The sequence below is a fragment of the Dermacentor albipictus genome, chromosome 1, assembly GCF_038994185.2.
Source record: "Dermacentor albipictus isolate Rhodes 1998 colony chromosome 1, USDA_Dalb.pri_finalv2, whole genome shotgun sequence".
In the NCBI taxonomy this organism is placed as follows: domain Eukaryota; kingdom Metazoa; phylum Arthropoda; class Arachnida; order Ixodida; family Ixodidae; genus Dermacentor; species Dermacentor albipictus.
Genome location: NC_091821.1, coordinates 343,698,101 through 343,720,866, shown reverse-complemented (window position 1 = coordinate 343,720,866; position 22,766 = coordinate 343,698,101). Strand labels below are relative to the sequence as shown.

Here is a 22,766-nt window from a genome sequence, read left to right as displayed (position 1 = left end):
GAATGTGTGAGCGCTTTGCTATGTGGCGGTAGCGATATATGAAGCCTGCTCTCGTAGGGGAGCGCTCGCGTTTTCTGCGTCGCGCAAACGCAATTAACGCACAAGGATGGAACACCGTCATCACCAGGTTCGGAGAGATGCGCAGACAGGGATGATTACATGCGTGCAATGCGCCGGAAATATTCTAGCGAGTAAAAAATAAGCCTTTAGTTAACAAAGTGGCGAATTGGCAAGGTGGTGTGGATTGATTTCTAAGAAAGCGCCGAGGGGCAATGACGACAGAAGAACACAGGAGAGCACTTACTATTGGTAGTTTACTATTCCTCTGGCTTTCGTCAAAGCTTGGGGAGCAGCCTTGTGGTTACTGCTGAAGTTTGGAGGAAAGCACGATTCTATTCAAACGCGCGGATAAAGTAGCACGCGACTTCGCAGAGGCGTTTTCCATTGTAGACAACGAAGACTACTGTGTGAGCCAAGCTGCCATGACCTTTCATCATAGCGAAATATATTTCGCGACAGCTCTTCTCAGCAGTGCCACACAATATTGGAATGTAGTCTAACCTTCATGCGTACCGCTGACAAGCAAATCATATATATATATATATATATATATATATATATATATATATATATATATATATATATATATATATATATATATATATATATATATATATATATATATATATATATATATATATATATATATATATGTGTGTGTGTGTGTGTGTGCGTGTGTGTGTGTGTGTGTGTGTGTGTGTGTGTGTGTGTGTGTGTGTGTGTGTAATAAAATTTTGCTTTCCTAAAATGAAGCCCTTAGGTGACAGTGTAATGACATGTACAATGCTCCTAATGCTCGAGAAAATTCATAATATGCGTGCGGCGTCTCAGATACGGTCTAATGCCTGTACACCAAAATTACCTCGATAATGAAGGATTTTGTATGTCGTGGCCGAATCCTTATTTTTCATGTCTATTGTGAATGCTATTACAACGACGACCCCTATAACAGTCTGTACACTGCAGCCTGTACAACGAAGGAATATAGGTGTCTCCAAGGGCTGATTTGTTGATCTGCACCGAAGGCAGGAGGCGGCACCACCTCTTCCCGCAATAGGCGCCAGAGAGTAGCGGTGAGCATAGGAAACACCGGCCAGCACCGCAACGAAGTCCCTGTGGGAGGGCACGGACACCGCAGTATAGCTAAGGTCCGGTAACGAAGGATCGGTATAAGATCTGGTAACTAAGTTACTGGTACAAAGAGTTTTTGAAGGCGTCAAACGCTATGTTATAAAGGGATTCGATTCTAGTCGGGTCACTAAAGAAAGAAAAAAAAAAGAAAGAAAAGTTGGCATCCGCTTGAAGGTATAGCACAAAGGTACGAAGGAAACCGTTATCCATTTCTAAAATGAAACGGTCGCAGTAAAGATTCGTTATTGTGCGCGGATAAAAATCAGCACAGGCGCATGTGGAAAAAAAAATTAAATTATGGGGTTTTACGTGCCAAAACCACTTTCTGATTATGAGGCACGCCGTAGTGGAGGGCTCTGGGAATCTCGACCACCTGGGGTTCTTTAACGTGCACCTAAATCTAAGTACACGGGTGTTTTCGCATTTCGCCCCCATCGAAATGCGGCCGCCGTGGTCGGGATTCGATCCCGCGACCTCGTGCTCAGCAGCCTAACACCATAGCCACTGAGCAACCACGGCGGGTGGGCGCACGTGGAATTTCCTTATTTTAGATGCTTGAACGTACGAAGAAATTCTTCCATGGCCTGACAATGCTTTAGGGCTTGAGAGACGCACAGGTTGTTGGAAAAAGTTCTTGTGTGTGTACGTATACGTACAACTAAATGTGTCCTCCTCATTCCAGATTTCATTGAAAAATGTTCTGCGCTATCTTCTTGTAAAAAGTTTTAATTTGCATTCTTGTAACTGGAAGTTGCAGTTTCTCTTCATTTGTGAGGTAATCAGCCGGTGAATTTCCAATATTCCCGTTGTGTCCTGTTAGGTAATTTAGTGTATTTTACGTTTCATTTCTTTCAGCACGTTCTATTCTGCAGCCGATTTACCTGGTGAAGTAAACAAAAGCTACGAAACAATAGAGTGAGAGCGAATTAATTGGCAACACAAACTGCAGCAGGAGTGATGAGGAAATAACGCCGTAAATGCGCTGCATGGTGCTGGAGTCGATACCAAAGTGAGGATTAATTTTTCTTCACCAGCGAACATTTCATTTCTTTTGGAAATCGGTACGAGTTTCTTTCGTAGCTTTGTGTAGCTTTCAAGGTTGGGCCATTATTGCATTCATGAAACTTGCTCCAATCTGTTGATTTGCACGGAAACTCATTTGATTGCATGCAGGTACTACCAGTTTCCGTAGAAATGAATACAAATGCAATGGAGAAGGCTTTAGGATCACGCATGCATCACGCGTGCATCGCCATCGTCTTTCTTTGACCGAAAAAGAATCACACAAGAAAATTTATCCATCCACTCACGGAACAAATTACGAGTTCATTTCTGTCCACCTCGCAGACGAAAGCTTTGAAAGGCGCAAACGGTTGGCTGTGCTCTTTGGGTACGCATTGCGTTCGCAAGCTAAACCAGCTAGACCCCGTTGGGGAACGGACATTAAGTTTGCAGAGACATTGCTACAGTTCCGGCACGACGAAGAGTTACAAGCATTTATTTGCGTTTATATTGTGCCTAATATGTCCCGCGACTAACTCCCTCAAAATAAAAAAAATAATAACGAACAGCCCGTTTCACAGACTTTCCACCTTTATACGTCGACTCTTTCCTATTCAAAACGTTTGCCATGTTTTCATTAGAAAAAGCTTTCCTGACTTGCAAAAGCAAATGTGGTAATATAATATTATAATAACATCATCTTATTGAATGCAGCTCTTTCTGCGTTATGTTATCCGTCATCTTCGAGACAATGTGTTCTTTCTTCTATAAAAGAAGATTTCTCGGCAAGCATTTAGGGTTAGGTATTTCTACCAAAGAAACGGTTCATGAAACGAAACACAAAACAAACAAAAAACGTGGCACCTAATCAAAAACAAAGTCGGATCAATCACTGACGTTAGTTCCCCAAGCACGACGCGTAGTAATGAAACTGTCTTCAGTTTGTCTTTCTTTTTTATCTAGCCGCAGGAAAAGTGAACCCCACAAAAAGGCTTGCACCGAAATACACAAGACCTTGAAGTGTGGAGAAACCTCAAAGGAATTCCGCTTTCCCTCGTTCATTTCACATCCGTCATTCTCTGGTCACTCGTGCTCGCACGTCAGCGGCGGGAGAGCCATTCTCCCAAGACGCGTGGAGCTTGAGCGACAGCGCCTGTTCCACTACGGAAGCGCAGCCCACAAGTTTCATTAAAACAAGCTCGCGGGTGCATGTGACCTTCGCCACAGACTTTAATACTGTATCTGCATCTGGACAGCATAGCAAGATCGCGGGTTATTTCGGCGCTACGCTACATGTGATGCGCGCTTGCGATGGAGCTGTATTTGTCGCGCTCTGAGAGGAGTGGTCTGTATACCCACGGTTGGAGGAGTAAAAATTGCAGGACGATTAAGCTTCGCCTTTTTAAAGAGGGGAACGCGGTTGCAATTCAAGATCCCCGACTGCTTCTCACACTTCCCGCCTACCGCAGCTTGTGTAACCTTAACGTTTACCTCGAAACGCTGGCGGCGAACGCTAAACACGAAAGCGAACTTTATGGCAGAAATGCGGCCTCTTGCGTGGACCGATCCCGAAGGTTTGGAAAAATTTGATAATTCGGGGTTTCTGTTATTGTTTCGTACTTTTAATGTTTCAGTGTGAGAAGATCTAACATAAAAGGCATGCGCTGTCGGTGTTTTGTTTTATGTCGTTTGTTTATGGGCTGTATGTGATTCTTAAAATACCGAGGAATAACTTTGTCAAGAATATAAAAAGAGGTGGGCGCAACTTTAGTGACGGGATCGTGTGGAAATATAACCCACATCTACGGCATGTCATACAGCAAAGCGTAAACTCGGTATAGTAGGCAAAGGAAGCTTCTCATTAAAAAAAAAGATAGAAAAATGTATCCGTACACTCTAAAAAAGAACATCTGCGCTTAGCGTGCGTTTGCAGTTTTTTACACGCTGAATCTGAGCGTGATATTTTTCCAAGCTTAACAATCACGCCTACTAGGCGTGATCATCAACCCCGCTTCATGCCTGCAGGTGTGATAAAGACCCCTCTTCCCACGCTTATTATGGCGTGACCGATCTCCACGCTTAGAAAAAGTTCCCGAGGGGGCAGAGGGGATGGAGTGAGGAGCAAAAAGACCCATCCCCCCGCTCGCCCCTTCGCTCCATGCATTGGAAGCAAAGAAGAAGCACCGGCCCTGATCGGCTTGGGTGCTTGGGTCGCTTCTGAGAAGCGCACGTTGGTCACCAAGCTCTTCGCAGTCCACCCCTATTACCTTCTGCTTTGAAGGCGCTGACTGTGACGAACCAAGGCGCTATGACAGTGGCAGTATGCCGGTGAACTAGAAGCTGAGTATGCTGCACTGAGATTGCGCAAGATGCTCCACCGGTGACACTGAAACTAATCCAATTAGAACGGGCTTTGCTAAGCCCTGGCACATTTAAACGGTGCAAAAGAATAAAAAACGTAAACAAGCCGTTCGGTATCTCCTTGCACAAAAGGACGAATGCCCTCTCAACCGTGCTCTGCGGCGCCGCGCATTGGAAGATAGCAAGCTCTGCGGCGCTATCTAGTTGAAAACATGTTTCTTTTGGAACAAGTGTGGTAACGAAGACCGCATGCTTTTTCACTGCTTCAAAACTGATTGCACCACTTCTGATATTTCCCTTACTGACTGCTCTTAAAATGTTGCAGTTTGGAAGTTCTTAGAAGTAGGCGATATGAAAAATAGGGTCAACTCACCGCAGTTATGAGGGCATGCATTACAAGCCTGGATCACAAGCACGCTTCTAAAGCGACCCATGAAGGCTCAGATAATTTCAGTACTTTTGATATGATCAGAAGGAACTTTCTCAATTGTTGTTCATTTTTGTCAATCCTATTTCCAAACATTAGTTGGCTTTCAAATTTAACCTGAAAAACTATAGAACGATGTGCAATACGTATTTAGGTGAGACACATAGCTGTAATTAATTTTATTCCGTCATGCCCTCCATCAATATAAAGTTAAAATATTTGAACACAACTGGCAACACATTCGATGAAACCTTTTAATACCTAATCAAAAATTATCTAGAAAAACGTAGTTACGCCTAATTCCCAACCCAATGGAGACGGAAATTTTGACAGGAATGGCATTCTACGTGAACACATCACACGTGAACTCTCACTGTGGGTATAGATGGGTTTACAGCTGGAAATCAAGAGCTGCAACGGGAAAAGTATACTCATGTTCATTGAAAAAAGTCACACTTCCTCTCTTTAAAGCACAAAATGTAAAATATGCGGAGCTACACAGATAGATATATTAATTCCGAGTGCAATTTAGGTTGCCAATAACGTAGCACATGTTGTTGCAACCTCGCATGAGGCGCTTCTGAGATGAAGGTCTGGGATGTCAGTCGACAAATAGGTGACGAAATTATGAATTTTCGCTTTATAGGTAGCGGTATACTATGAGTGCCATACGCGACAACTACGCGGCGTACGCGGCATGCCCCATTGATGGGCCATGAACAGAGTTCCAAATCACGAGAAGAAACATGGTGAAAATGCACAGTGACATACTCCCAGCTCACCACCCTTCCACTAGTTGAAATGGCAGTGGGCCGAGAGAGAACGGTGAGCTGGCAAATATAAAATAAAAGCAAAAGAAATTTTGGGAATTCTGTACTTCCGCACAATAAACCGAACAGTTCAGAGGAATTCAACAGCCCGGCGTTCAAACTTGTTAAATAAGCACGAGGCTGACTACTCCCTATTTAGATAGTAGGTTAATAGGTTCTCGCTTTCTCGCTTTCCAATAAATGCACCATTACGGCAAGTTTCGCACAACACATCATTCAAGCATATATCGGAAATCATATGAGAAATAGGCAGTTAGCCGCGATTTAATAAAAGCGAATAATAATTAACGTTCCTACTCATATATCTAAATCATCCATGAATGGCAGGTGAGGGGCTGCAACATTTCCATTATCCGTATAGAAATGCTGCTCTCGAGCCGTAAGCCCACGCTGGATTCTCTCTCGTAAAGTCTCATAAACGCGGCACAGTGCACAATATATGCATGTAACACCCGCGTTGTACTCCATTAATGTCGGTAGAAGTGAACATGTCGATGCACATGAACTTTCACAGTTAAGACCGGAGGCTCTTTGTTGCAATGAACGAACGTCGATCCTGGCAGTCCGCCGGAAAATCGACTCCGAAAATGGCTGAGCGCAGCCTTCAAAACACCGCGGTCTCCTTCAGTCTCTCCAAAAAAAAGTTTCGTATTCCTCGCAAGGCAGTGAGGAGGCGCAGGGCGTTGTTCTCGCATGCTCGGCGCAGATCACGTGATATATCACGGATCTCGTATTCGAATTCTTATGTGCGTGGTGGAAAGCTCCAGCGCGAGCGCTCCGCGGGATGTTAAGCGCGTGATTTGCGTTTTTCACGCGTGCGCGGCTCGTTCGCGCAAGACCGAACCACGGCACGCAGTCTTGTCCTCACGCCCACATGAAGGCGTGTCACGCTTTTTTTTTTGCCCGAGGTGCTCTAAACGTCATCCACGCCTCATTTACATGCGCGTCACGCTTAAACTTGCAGTTTAGCAGAAATTAAGCGAGGAATTTTGGAAAATGTAGCCTGAGGCTATTGTTGCTGCATATTGTCAAGACCGTGAACAGCTCAAAAAGCGGGACGGGAAGTAGAGGCAAACACAACGCTGGCTGTGTCTCTCATCTCATTGTTTGGCGCGATTTGGATCCTCAACATGTGATCTGTAGGCTTTGTTCGTAACTGTTCGTACTTACGTACGTAAAGTCAAAACTAAGTGGTTCACGTACGTACATAAGTACTACTTACTTATCTGTATGTGTGTGTGTGTCCTTTGCGTTGAAATAGACTTGCTTCGCTATTTCGCTATCAGCTACGCTTGATCGAACATGTTCAGAAACAACTATTGGCTGCAGAAAAATCCAGTGTCTCCCAAGTTATGCTATCATTTCTTTGTCCTAGATATCATCAAAATTTTATTTTGCCCATCTGCACTGACAATGCTAACGGCCATTGCAAAAGCCGCCACGCTCATGGCGAAATTTGTGGAGAGAAATGCTACAATGTGAGCCCGAAAGACATTGTTCTGCGCAGAACGTTGACACTCTTGTTCCGAGTTGCGTCAATGTAGCCTGGCACGGGCGCTCCTTCCTGGGCACCCGCTTCCGAACAAAGGAGCCCATTTCCTTTCAGGTTCATTATGACCGTCCTCCAACAATTGGCTGTTAATTACTTGTTCACATAGTGACGCTTAAGTGCTTGGGCGATTAGGCGCGAAAGCTCAAGCGGTCACGTCATTATCGACTCTCGACGGAACACGCGGGTAGCCTTGAAACGCGTCAAAATGTTGAACTAAACTGCACGTAATCATTTGGCGAGAGGTCGAAGCCGTGTGAACGCGCAGTGGTGCGAACTCACCGGCGGCTTCGCATGCTGGTGCTTGCGCTGAAAGTGCCTACTCGCGATGTGCAAGTGGACGTTAACGCCGTGCATCTCGCAGCAGGTGTCGCTGTTCTTTCGTGCCGTTTAATTGTCACGCCGTGGTGAGGAGGTACAATTCTCTTTGTTTCTTGTTGTCATGGGCGGGAGGATTTAATAATGTGGCTCCGCTTTTTGAACACGCGACTGCGATAGAGTAATAGCTGCAGCGAGCTCCGTAGCCTCTATGGAGGCTCTCTTTCGATTTTATTTTTTAGTATTTCATTATACATTTTTTTACTACCTTCACCCCTTACCCCAGCGTGGAAGCCGGCTGGCTTTCACGTTAACTGATCTCCTCGTTTTCGCTTCTGGTTATCATCTCTTCTTTGTTTGGTTAACTCGAAAGCTTGCACTACAGTGTTAATCTACAGTACGGTAAAGATCCTCACGCATACGACCACTGTTACACTGGCCAAGTTGCATCGTCAGGTTGTGCAACGTTCGCACGTGGCGACTAAATATTAACACCAGTATTCCACATCCAAACTAACGCGATTTACACCACTGCGAAGGACAGCCATTCAACGCTTAATGTTTCACAAGCTGGCATGCACTGATCCCTATAGATGAAATCGGCAGTCTTCCGAAAGACTCATCGACTGCGATGAGGCCCATAATAAGTTCTGTTCGATAAGTTGACCAAAGCAGCACTTGTCGGCTCGGGTCACCAGGAACGCATTCTACTGTATTGCTCCACACTTCTTCAACATGGGCGAATTTCGAAATTACGATTCCAAGTTTTCCGTACATTCGAATAGTCTCTATTTCCTTCGTAGTCTATATACGGGAAGCTAATCTTAAAAGTTGCCGAATATTTGTTCTCGTTAAGCTATATACAAGGTAGTGATGGTTTTTGGCGCCAGCAGTAAACGAGAACTAGAAATTCGACTTAACGGGTGAATATTACGGTCGCGGCGCACGGGCATACTTAGGCGGTTTTTCCAAAGTTCACTGTGAGGATATCAGATTTTTTAAAAGTAAAATTTGCAGAAGTACCTTGGTGTATTTTTGCGGCTGAGCAGGTGTAATAAACATAATCAAGATTTATTTTTATCGTATTCCAGCAACTACGGAATGCGCGGGCTGCCTTTGTGTCATTCTGAATGCAAGAAAACAAAAATCTTAAAAGTTGTTCTTCGCCTTCCGTCACATTGCTTGAGGCCAACATGTGCGCCAAGTGACACAGCGCAGCCCTGGAAATGTACCGCGTCTGCTTCTCTTGCTGCCACCTTCATGCTGCAGCGCCAGCAGACACTCATGACCAAGATCATAGCCATAATCAGGATATTCCTTATAAAAGACGTTTTTGTGTTGCTAAGAAAAATGTTTAAAAACACTTACGTACCTTGTGGCGCCGCAAGTTACGTGAAACAACCAAGCAGACAGAACCGCTGAGATTGGTTCAAAGAGCGCGGAAGCATTCTAGATCCGGTTTCGCGGCAACGATAGAGCCCGAGCGCATTTTTATTTTGTTTTACAATATTTCTGAAAGATGGCGAGACATTTCCGTGGTGGAAATAGTGATTCCCACGACCTTGTTGCATATAGCAAGTGAAACGTATACTTCCCACCGCCTGTGGACTTCAGGACGACCCCAAGCGAACGGAGGTATCTTTAATTATTGTCTTTCTCTGAGCGGTAACATAAACAGCGAGTGTAACTATGAGCGGTAATAAACAGCGAACCTATGCTTGCATCGGCACCATGCTTGTTCAGTGGCGATTTAGCGGTGCGTAGGAGAGAAATGGATTAGCATTACATTAGCTTATACAGAATGTCCCAACTATCATGCGCCAAGATTTGAAAACGTGCAAGTGCCATTTAGTTGGACAGAACCAAGGTGATGTTGTTTGCCGTCGCTTGGAGATACTCAGGTTATGTTTGTCATTCCTTTTAATTACGTAACTGTTCCGAATCAATTAATTTCTAAAGTCATATAATTCGACGAAAAGAGTCAATGATAAAATTGCAGTGCAACGAGAAAAACTTCCGATACAGCTTTCTGTCGCCCAATGGGCGCTGCATAAAAGTTTTTTTCCGAGCGTGAAAGAAGGCCGCCATCACACGCAAAGTGCCTCGAGCGGCCAGTCGCGCGGCAATTTTGCTGGTATTCGCAGGCTTCTTTCACGCTCAGAAAAAACACGTTTTTTTTTAGCTGCACCAAATTTTAAAAATTTGTCTGAGGCAGGGAGAAAAATCCTAATCCCTGATCTAAATAGGTCGATGAGGTGGCCTCTAATACTTCACGAAATAAAGATGCTTAATGGAATTATAAACATAAAGATGCTAATTAGGTTTTAATAAACAATGTACGTCACATATTTCAATCTACAATTTACAATCTACAGTTACAGCCGGTCAGTTCGCAAAGCGTGTCGACTTGGAACGAATTCTCAGGGCTACAATAGTTTCCAGATAATTACTTTCAAACTGTTTTATAATTCGTGGATCAATATATGTGCAGTATAATAATTATTTAGAAAGTTAATTATCCTAGTTATGTTAGGTATTCATTTGAGCATTTGGATTTCTCATACGAGTAATGGTCGTCTCATCGAGTAATTTACATCAAGGATTATAATTGTGTTACCTGCAACAGGCATTTTGTTTAGAAAATCTGGTGCAGCTGAAAAGTAATAATAATAAGACACCCTGCATATATCTTTTACCACGTGACCGGCTTCCCACACATACACTTTTTCCACTTTGACGCTCTTAATGCTAATGCAATAAAAGCCTACAGGAGTCGGGAGCGTAGCTGGAGGGGTATGAGCTAATTTGCGGCTGTTTTTCTTTGATCAGATACGGCACGCGTCTCCGGTCTCTGCCACTAATTCCACGACATGCCTATTCTTGCCTGCATCCTTACGTGACCGAAGCGGGAATCGACGTCAGAGCTGTCTATTACGTCGGTCCCACAGTTCGCCCTGTTACAAACGCGTGAAAGGGGTTAAAAAGTAATTTGTTTGCCTAAGTCAACAAACATTTTTTAAATATATAATTGCAACCACTGATCCGAACGACCATGCTTTGACAGACATCGTTGCTTCACGCACGATACGGTTTAGCGGCTGACGCGTGGATCAGTACATTACTTATGCGTAATATCTTGCGCTCATTTATTTAACAGCTTTTTTCCTTATGCGTCATGAAGATCTGTCGCTTCAAATTTTGTGATATGTTGTTTTGTTTGATTCATGTTACCAGGTCTGCACCGTTAAAGCAGTGGCTTGTTTTTCTTTTCCTAAACACGAGAAAGTATAGGGTATTTGATTTCATAATCGGATCATATTTTTCAATCATTATTATTAATTAGTCTAAATAAACAAATACGCTTACTTTTTTTACAAATGCTGTGAACGCCGGTTAAATGGGCTTCTTATTTCAACAGCACAGATGGTATACATTCCTTGACACAACAAACACACTCCACATGATCACTATCTTTCGGTTGTTTAACGAGGTCCTCGTCATTCTTCTTCCAATTTTATCACAGTACAAGTATAGGCAATCATGACATAGTGCATTCTTGCACAAACTACGAAGTTCTCGTGAACCTTGTTTATGTGTAGCTTTTACATTCGCTGCACTTCGCGAGGCAGAGATGTCGGCTTTTACGTACTTTATTTAGCTGTGTTCTTCTCAAGGGGTCCTCTCAATGTGTGCAAGAGCACCAGGTATCTTACATAAATCGTCTACCCATAAGAAGAAAAAAAAAAGAAGGAAGAATGCGAAACAATATGTTACGCGGTCACCACAATATGCCATATAAGCCTTTATGCGTGGGACGATTCCCGACAACCCGTGCGTAGATGACCCGGGATGACTGTTTGGGCGTTCCGTTCTCAAAGGGGTCGTAATTCAATGGCGAGAACGTGACCAGGCGAGAATATCCTGGAGGTTCTCGTCTCAGACTTCGTCGAAAGGCCGTGATCCGAACCCACAAAAAGGGAAACGAGGAAACAAGAAAGAGAAGGTAGAAGTGTGTGGTTACGTCGTGTGAAGAAAATATAGCCCTCCTGCTCTGCACCTAAGTGACATGAGTGCCAGCGGATGTGTCCTGAATTGCCGAGGACGTCGTCGAGCACGCTAAGTGTTGCACTGAATAGACGAATCCCTGAATGAGGGCGTGTGGGAGCCCCCACGCTTGCTCCCTCATCTGAAACTCGCGTCCAGAATCGGAGATCACACCTGCAGCGGTGTCTCGTGTGCTGTAGGCTCTGTGGTGCTCCCTGTTGAGCACGAGGACTAAATACATGTTTTTTAGTGGCACGCCTCGACAATGGGACAATGGGACGATGCGACAATGCGACAATGGGACGCGAAAAAAAAAAGAAGTCTTGAATCCTACCTGGTCAAACGTAATCCGCAAGTCTTCACAACGGCGTCAACATGTCTCGCTTTCAGACGTTAAACACAACTCAATTCACCGCGAGTTTTGCATTTGGACTGGCCATGTTTGATTGAAGGGAGATGCTAGAAGATGTCATTAAGGGAATGACCTCTCTATTTCCTTTATTTTTACGTGTGTAGAAAAAGGTTGTAAACAGATACCACTTGTTAAACTAGAAAGGTGGGCAGAAAGTTCGAGCCATCATTCCAGGATATCATTTACCGTGTATTTTTACCACGCCGACCATCTTATGTGCGAAGCACTCAGTAGTAAACCACTCAGTTCTACGTCGTAATTTAATGAACACATAAAAATGAAATGCCCTGTCGTTGTCGAGCTGCATCTCTGAAGATGCGCGTTGTTGTGTCGATGTGACATCCGAGGTTGGTAATTGACGCAGGTAGGTACCGATATTGTTGTATCTGGCAATGTCGAAGCGTTATACGGGGCTTATTTGTCGGGGTATAGGTTTAAGAGGAAGACCTTGCTCGAACACGTCCAAACACGTTAGCGGTAACTTTAAACGCAGGTCACCCACTCACGTTAAGAAATTTTCAAATTTTCCTAAGACGAAATTTGTTCTATGTTTGGATATTTGGCCCTCCGAATAACCATGCATCTTTAGAAGAAACTCTTTCACACGAATTTATTTGTGTAGAAACAGAAAATAGAACATTATTTAATATGCAACAGACAACGTCGTTTTATAGCTACAAGTGGAAAAGCTTAAAAAAAGTACGTAAAGGTAGGTACAGGTATTTTCTCGATCGAAATATTATAATACGAGATGTTTATTCTAGCGTCATGGTCATGCCGAGCTAGTTGAGACTCACCGTCATGACAAGGAGTCATCGAAATGTGGAAACGGCTGGTATGACTCATCAATAAAAACAAAACTATATATATATATATATATATATATATATATATATATATATATATATATATATATATATATATATATATATATATATATATATACATAACTTTATTATTGCTGTCACTTACGTTTCGAAATAAGTGTGCACACGACGTTTACGAACTGCGCATATCGTTAGGAAGCATCCGGCCTTTCTCAAGAGCGCTGAAGTTGTCTGGTTCTCGGACGCGTGAATACGACGAAAACTATCATTGTGAGCCCTACATGACTCCCTTCTCCTTAGCCACTTCCCTAATTATGCCTAGAGCCATCATTTAAGTATAATATTCTCTCTCTCTCTCTCCCTCTCTAAGTATGACCACACTGCGTCTGCATGCAAAGACAGGTATGATACAGGTCGTGACAAATAACTGGGTCAGTGAGTCACGTTAAACGAGCGTGCAGAAAACCACAAACTCTTGGATACTGCTCCCGGACATTGTGGCGTGTCGTGTACGTTATGGCAGCTACGACATCTTTTGTGGTTACGGCCTTTCTATTGTTTTAACGTTTGGCATAAAAACACTGAAAAATGGGGGCTCTGCTGAACATGAAAAGTATTCGAGAGCAGGCTTAGCGCACCGTGCGTGGATGAGTCAGACAGCCGGGACAAGGTTGCAGCGTGACACACTTTACTAAATAGCTTTCTATGCAACTTCCACCTTGTATACCCCATTCATTTTGAGCTGTCAAATTTTAGTCACTGTTTGGCTGTTCTTGCTTCGCCACACAGAATGGACTCTTGACAACTTCTTAAAAAAAAGAGCGAGGAACTCAACGGGGGCAAGCTTTTCCATTTTCAGTAGACAGCAGCTTCGCGGGCAGGACACATACTGCATTAGCAAATCAATCTTCTCGGCGTACTGCCGCTGAGTGTGGCGACACGGAAAATCTGACGCTTCCTGCTTCTTGTCACCACCACCAGCTGCAGTCAACAATGTTCAAACTTAGTTCATTCTTGCTACCGGGCTAACCTTGAATACTTTCTTGAGTTCCTTAGTATATTTTTAACTTTGGCCAACTTATCTCAAAGTTGTCGTTGATATCAAATATAAGTGTTTCTCGGTTCGAGAGGACAGAAATATAGGATTGAAACCTTCTCGTCACTGCTATATATCACTGCTACGGAGACCATGACCTTTGTTATATTTCCACTTTGCTTACCTATAGTAGCAGAGGTGAAGCAGCTGCCGCACAACATGTGCGCTTATTACTTGCTTGCCAGATCCCTACGATACCACGAGATGACTTCGAAGAAGGAACTGGCCTCCCAGCGTAGCAGTACGAATCTTCAGATGCGCTTCTCTGTAAATTTAGCTCGAAATTTTAAACCACAAAGAAAGGACAAAAATTCTGGCCGACTTATGTTACAGCATACGATAACACTCTAAGATTAGCATTTAGAAACTTAGAGGTAAACTTCTGAAAGTTGATTTTGAGAATAGGAGGTCTCTCGTGTATACTTGTGAGAAATTTCTAGCTGTAATTCTGAGCCATTTGCTAAACAAAATGTTTTATTTCGCGTTCTCCTATTTAAATACACGTGAAGGGAGTATTTGGTGCATTTAGCGTTCACTGCATCGAATTAGATGACATTGCTTGCACACAATGAACCATGAATAAATTACTTTTATATCGAAATCCGAGAATTAGAAAACAATCTTAAAAACAAGCGTCAAACTTACAACTGTTAAACCTAGAATAAATAACGATATCACATTTTTGTAAACTACACCTGTCGGCACTGCACTTAAAGAGCAGAAAAACACGGGAAATACGGTTTTGACTATTGTGTTTCTGATCGCGTATTATGCCGTAAGCGCACTCTCTTCCTCTGTACGCACGTTCTTCTTGGAACCGAATGGCGTCCTTGTGTACCTGCTCAGAACTAAGCATACGCTTGTAGGTGTAGACGCTTATATGTCTACACGCGTATATGTTATACTATTGCCTCTTTTACCCAATAAATAGAGTTATGTTACTCTAGCGTGGGGAGCCGCTACCTTTTACAACTACAAAAAAAAGAAGCGCGAGAAGGAAACAAATTTTATTAAAAAAAGAACAAGAGAAAAATCGAAAAAGAAAATGCTACGCATTTTTGAAAGCTACATAGGAGATGTTCGGAACTTGAAAACACAGCCACTTTCCTCTAAGCACTGGATATTTGAGATTGACGAAGTTTATTATTTTAAATTATTGCACTGGTGCACTAAAATACTTTTTATAACGCCGCTAACAGCTGACCTAACACGTACGTTTTTCTAGAGCCAAACTGAAGGGCATCGGTAGTTAGGATGAATTATAGCCGACAAATGTTACATCTGCACGTAATAAGGTCATTAGACATCTTGCAAAAAAATATTATTTCCAGAAAAGCTTCTCCTGTTTCATACAAAAAACTATAGCTTTTCTTATTTCTGATAACATGTCGTTTGCATAAGACATAGCCATGACTTGTCGTACGCCTTTGCCATATCGAGGAATCTAGACAAGAAGTAGTGCTTATGCACAAATACATCACGGATGTTTGCTTCGATGCGCACTAGATGATCGGCTGTAGATCGGCCTTCCCTAATGCCACATTGAAATGGGTAAAGCATTCTGCTGGACTTTAGGAAATGTACGAGACGGTAATTGATTATTTGCTCAAAAAGCTTACAAAGTCAGCTCGTAAGCACTGTAGGACGGTAGCTGCTCAGGAATGAAGTATATTTACCGTCCTTCAAAACTGGGATCACAATAGCTTCTTTCCATTTAGATGGGAAATACGCAGCAGCCCAGGTAGTATTGAAATGCGTGAGTGGCATGATTTGTGAGTCGGGGTGCTTAAAGTGTTTAAGCATATTGAACGTGATTCTACCGGGTCTGGTGCAGAGCTGTGACATACTGATAAGGAATCTTTAAGCTCGGCCATTTTAAAAAGACAGTTATAAGGACCGTTTGGGCTGCACTTCCGATTCAGTTGCTTAAGTTCTTCTATTGCAGTATACTTCAGAAAGTTCTTCGAATAGTGTGTGGAGCTAGACACGCGCTCGAAGTGTTCACCGAGAGCGTTGGCCTGGTCTTCCAAGTTGTTTCCTTCTTTATCAACCAGTATATCGTTAATCTTTATCAACCAATGTATTTTGTGTTTGTGCTTTTCATTTTCGAATATATTTTATGGTCATCGCTCACATCACTTGTCATTGACATAATTTTAATGCGCTTAGATGCGCTTTTATTTTACGCATCTTACAGGGAATATTTTAGGCCGCTACATAGCGTCGATACATCTCACAGTTCTCAATCACCACATCATCGACTCTCCCACACCATTTCTTTGCGCTCTTTGGCCATCACGGGCCCTTGAGCCAGAAAAAACTTGTATGTCATCATCATCCCAGTGCATATACAGGGTGTTCCAGCTAACTTTAGCTAGTGTTTAACAATATGCAAATACAATGTGGCAGGACAGAACAAAGGTAATGTTTGCCGTTGCTTAGAGATACTCAAGCTATTTATTTCATTCCGTCTTATTCGATAATTAGTATTAATTAATTATTCAACTTCTCAAGTATTCGATGAAAAGTGTGAATGAGCAAATTGTAGAGCGACATGAAAACGCCCCGTTACAGCTTTTTCTTAATCAATACGTGCAACATAAAAATGCTCTTCCGAGTGTGAAAGAAGCCCACGAATACATGCAAAGTGCCTCGAGTGGCCAATCGCGCGGTAATTTCGTGTGCATTCACGGGCTTCTTTGACGCTCGGAAAAACACTTTTATGTAGCACGTTTTGAGCAACAAAAACCTGTGTCTGGAGCTTTTCATGTCGCTCTGCAATTTTCTCATTGACACTTTTCATCTATTTATAATGGTTGAGAAGCTGATAAATAATTAAGTGTATTTAGCTAATTAGGTGGAATGCAAGAACATTTTGAGTGTCACCAAGCGACGGCAAAGAACATTACCTTCATTCTGTCCAGCTACGCGTCATTTGCATATTTTGAAGCTTTGGGAAAAGTTAGCTGGGACACCCTATATTTTGCCAGCGGTAAATGACCCCATCGAGGACACCTGAAGCTGCAGCTCATTTTCTTACTCGTAGAAACAAACTTTCGTGGACCTTTTGTCATCAATTTCAAAGTCTTGAACGTTCTTCCGAGCCATGCACAAAGCACACTTGCGTCAATGATTGGCCTTGTGGAAGTGCGAGTGGTTGTACAGCTGTTATACTAACACTAAGCTCAATAATTTTCTTTGTTAGCTCCTGCGATGTCTGTTCTGTTCGATGTATGAGGTAAGAGTTCCACGAAAAGCGCAACATCAGCTGCCATTAGCACTTACTGTGGGAGCTAAAACGAAGCTTAGGGAAGAAAAAAGAATGGAGCGAACCTTTATATTTTACAGACACGGGAGAGGGAGTGCTTTTTATGCTTTCTACTCTACGCATATTTTATAACAGGTTTCTATGGTCAAATAGCTGTACTGCCGGATGTCTTCTGATGATATTGTTTTGTGTACGTACGCCTTCTTTAGAACAAACGTCGACGGGTTTTCGTGCTTTTAGTGGAGTCGAGCTCTTCTTGCGTTGTTAAAGTGGAATGTGTGCAGGCCGTTCCATGGGGACTGAGTAGATATTGGCATTGACCAACGCTATAGGTTTTAATTATCCAAGGCGATGGGAACCGGGCGATGAATATTCTCTTTGGTTTGGTTGTTTGTTTGTCTTATGTCTATCTTGCATTTTAGGTATACAGTACTTAATACGCCTTGTATATGGCGGCAATCCGTGCATACTAAACGCATAGACTTACGCCATAAGCCTCATGAGTGTATTTCTCTTGTTCTATATCTCACTTTTGTTTTATAGCGCAAATTCGTCACATATCTTCGAGTGCCTTAAAGATTACATCAAGTTCCCCGAGTTCAATAAAGAGTGGGTGAGCGAGATTACCGCGAGTCTTACAGCATGAATTTCGGGAGAGGCATAAGGGAGCTGCAGATCTGGTTTCTTTCACAGTACAAGTTTTCATTCGAGAAAGTGAGTTTCTTCAAAGCCATTTCGATTATGGTCGGCATGCACAGAATGGTACATGGGGGAATTTGTGCAAAACCTGCTTCGCGCTCTCAGCAATGGCCGTTCCAAATGTTTTCATCGAGCATTAAAGTAGCATGCGACAGAGAACGGAAATAAAGGAGAGTATATACGGGGAATCTGTTCGGTAATATCAGTAACATCGGCGCGGAGTTATGCATATTAGAGGAGCTCGGCTGTACGATTGTCATTCTGGGTCTTCCTCATAAATTTGTTGCCTTCGTATTCTTGGTACCCCGTTCTTAGCTCTCATCGTCATTCATCATCATGAACTGTTTGTTTCATGTGTTTGGCTGTTTTCGCGGTTTGCTGCTTTTTATCTCGTGCTGCTCTTAAGGAACTCTATATATAGAGGGCGATGAAGGGGATAGTTTTTCCTCAACTTATCCTAGCTTTACAAACGGTTAAAATGCACGCGTTCATTCCAACCATAATTAAGAATGTTTTAGTGCCTTGTTCTGCTCTTCGGTTTCCTCGCACGAGTTTGTTAGACAATGCGCTCTCGGCGCGTTCCGAAATCAGTCTCCCCGGAGCCTCTCCCAAGGTCCGCCCAAAACCCTCGCTCCTATGGGTCATCTCCAGTTCATTCGCGGCTGTGGCCAGTAAGAACGACGGTCCCATGGCCAAGCCACGATGCAGGAACGCCTCCAGCCTTTGTGATGTAGGACCAGCGTAGTCATCGGGCCGTGGCGCGCACTCGAAGTCATAAATCGGACGCCACACCGCTCGCTGAGTAAACGATCGCTGCTGCCACCGCTGGCCGTGTTCCCCACCCCTCCCCCACGCAGTGGTTCGTGCCCGCCGCCCGGATGTAGGAAGCGCTGACGGAGACGATGCGTCCGGCACTGCGAGGCGAGTTCGAGGGTGCGCTTCTAGGAACACCGCGCGGAAGCAAGCGGTGACTTGTGCCGACCGCGGCATTCTGCCCGCAGCTCGGTTTCCGTTATAGGAGTCGCCACGTCGATGCATTTGCCGCTGTATTCGGGCACTCTTCGTATTGTTAAAAAAAGTCGAAAAAGAAAAGAAAGGAACGGAAGAAGGCTAGGAAGAACTGATATGATGCCAGCTGCAAAGATTGCGCTTTCTTTCTCGCTTTTTTCGTAATCATTCTTTTCTGATCTCAGCCATCGCGGTTGTATTTTTGCTTTCATATATTTTCTACTTACGCGGCCATGTGCTCTGTTTGCAGTCGGTTGCTTCACAGGGCGTTTTTCCCTACCCGCCTAGCCTAACTTAACCTAATCTAACCACACTCGTATTGCAAGATATTTTCGAGGCAACGAAACTTTTATAGGATCGCAACTTCTGCCTTCTTTTTCTCAAGTAAGGCCTCGCGTACCGAATAGTACAATTCGAAGGATTGTGCGTTTTTTTTAATAGAAAAACAAAATAAATAAACAAAGGATAAGTTGTCAGGGACTTGCAGGCTTTACAGTTAGCCGAAAATGCGCATCACGCCAAAGAAAGACCTCGATAACACCCAAAAAAGAATATATATATATATATATATATATATATATATATATATATATATATATATACACATATACATATATGTATATATATATATATATATATATATATATATATATATATATATATATATATATATATATATATATATATATATATATATATTGTTGCATGAGCGAGGAGGCTTTTCAAAAAAAAAAGTTGATACAGGGTGCGCCCAGTGACAGCTTAGCAAAATGTTCGATCTCATACAGCACTCCATCGTTTGCATTTTTGATATCACAAAAGCTGTACATAAAAAAAAAACGAAATGAAACGCAGCGTCTATGCTGTCACGGTCACAGCTTGCTCCCCAGTCTCAACGCACTTCGGTACTTTCTTGGCTTCATGTATTGCGAACGAACTCGGTGATTTGCTTTTATGTAAGCATACTGCGCCATAGAAAAAATATTCAGCTTGCATCTGTAAACGTCACCGCTGTTTCGTTGTTGCTGCAAGTATTTCCCTCTCGAAGGTCTTGCTATTTGTCTCCAAGCGATAAAATGTGTATCATGTACGTAATAAACTGTATTAACGTTTGTGACTATATTTTTTCATATATAGCATATTATTATACTTTTAATACTTAACACGATGCGTTATCATAAACATCTACCAGACCGCCTTGTCTTGTAGATTGACTGCGCGTAAAAGTTTTACGGAGGCATGGCTGCTATAAGTGCAGCCTTATGAGAAATGAATTCATGGCTACCCCGCTTAAGTTAGATCTTGCCCACAAATGTACTTCCCGTCTTTTTCTTAGAATGTTAGTTACGTATTGTCCAATCTGGGAAACCAGCAGATGAATGAGCATACAGGCAGCAGGAAATGTTTCTTATTCTCTTACTCTAAAGCACCCTTGGTAACACTAAGTCATTATTTACATTGTGACTCTTTCTTACTATCCTATAACATGATTAGAACAATAGCTGTTGCGCTATTTTCTGGTCTTCAGGTTCGGTTGCAGCGGCTTGTAAACTATATAGATATTTTGAGCAATAATGTAGCCAATTAACACCCGATGCCTTCTCGCCATCTGATGCTAAGCACGGGCTCTGCGGCCTGTGGTACAAGTTATGCAAGGCAACATGGCTTGACGACCGCGCGAAGTTGCACTTGTGTAGCATTGACCCTTTGCTTCGCCTCTGTGTAAACTTCAAGATCGACCGTAGGCCATACGCGCTCAAGCACCGCTTACCACTGGATGTGACCTACACGCCCTACCTCAGTCACTGTGTGAAGAAAAGGAGTCCACCTGAGTGCAGACACTGTGGCACAACAGAAGCTTCTGTGTGCGAAAATTCGGGAGTGCCTACCATGGACTGCAGAACCTACGCTTGAGTACATGGCTAAGGAATATCGCTCCTAGGTATAGGTTATTATAGACGACTCGGGGCCGTCGTCAACATCGGCTGCCCCTTTTATTTTAGTGACCCTTCATGCCTTTCGACGAGTTCGCCTACACAAGAAAACAACATCGACATCTACGGAACCTGTGAAAATCAGAAAGGCGGTTCTCTAATTTCGAGGCGACCTCCTAACTTGTGGAGAGTATTCAGTGACGCGAAGTTAAGCTCTTCAGATAATTACAGGTGTAATGAAAGAAAGCTTGCACAGAGTTATGTATCTCTACTCTTCCTAACTACACCCTACACCGGAAGAGAACTGCCGTCACATTCAGTTTCAGTGCAGTCCCGGTAACTGTGGTCTACATGGCAGTGAAATGGCCAATGCCGAAGCGAAAGTGGCTCGCAAAGGCTAAGAGTCACTGCTTACGATTCCATTTTCACGAGTGGACCCCAACTTTCTTCTCTCGTCTTATACGAAAAGCGACAGAAAAGCACTGGCTCCATTCGGAAAATCACCACCATCGTTTCCAGACAATTGAACCTAAGATAGCACTTAGGTTGCCACCAGTTCAGCGCTGTTGTCCCAGCCATCTGCATAAAGTTAGGTAGGGTGAGGCATTTGCAAGTCGTTGCGTGCACATAATGCGACACAAGTATTAACTGATTGACTGTACATGATTTTTTTTTTTTTGGCGACGAGGTTCTTCCAACTGACTTCACACAGGGTCGTCGTATCTGAGGTCTAATTGTCTTGTAACTAATTCTAGAAAAACGGGTTGGTTAGGTTCCTTGCAGATGCTGTATGAACATGAAAATGACGTCAAAAGATAACTCTCCATTTCGAGAGCACGTAGCAATAGTTAGCAACTACAGGGATACAATCAGCAAACTGTTTAATTAGCTGCAAACGGGATGTGATGTGAGTGCCTTTGTTGCTGCCGTTCTGTGCCCCACTGCCGCCAAATTCCATCTAACTCAACTGCCACGTCTTCCACAAGATGACGCGAAGTGACTGAGTTCGGGACAGAGGATAGCTGGATCGGAGAAACACGGCGCGTCGTCCGAGCCTCCGCCGTGTGTTTCAAAGAAGCCGTAAACCTAAGGGGTCCTATGTCTCACGGTAGCGTAAAAGAGCGACAAAAAGCCAAGCCGAGACGTGCATTCCAGAGCGCCAAACGCTGAAAAAAGAAAGGATCGACCAAGTGCCGACGCTAAACAAGGGAAGCTTGACCTAATTGCGCGTGAAACATTATTCGAATAATATACAAATTGAGCGAATAATGAATATGAAAAAGACAGAAACAACCGGAATAGAGAGATACGCTCAACGTTTGTCCATCGAATCATTTGAATCACCATGTATGTCTGCCTTGTCTTTTATAGCATCGACACTTGGTTGACCCTTTGGTCTTCTTTTTTTTTATGGTTCTGGACTCTAAAGCCCCACTAAACCTGTTATTTATGTGCTTTGCCTGTTCTCTCTGTCCCGATCGTCATCGAAGTTGTTCCTCTTTTTCTCCCTTATCCCGTTCCCCTTATAGTATAGCTGGCTTGAAGAATGTGCCTCAGGTCGAAATTTCCGGCTTTTCTATAATTTCTCGCTCTCTTTTTGGGGTGAAATGTCCCAGTGAGTGCCCACAACGGGACAGGCAGTAAGAGATCCTTTCCAGTTTTTTCAATGCCTTAAGTATAGGCGTCCTTTCTCACTGCAAAATCTGCTTGGAGCGTGGTCGTGCCCCCACAAGCGGAGATTTGCGCACAAAGCTCTGCAAGATCTTCTTTTGGGCTGACTCGAGCAATTTCCTCTGAACA

General features: G+C 43.3%; 1 protein-coding gene across 10 annotated transcripts in view; it reads left to right on the top strand.

Annotated features, from left to right (window-relative positions):
- LOC135909078 (gonadotropin-releasing hormone receptor-like) overlaps positions 1 to 22,766 on the top strand; it is a 538,207-nt gene that overhangs the window by 242,679 nt on the left and 272,762 nt on the right. The gene's annotated exons all lie outside the window — the stretch shown is intronic.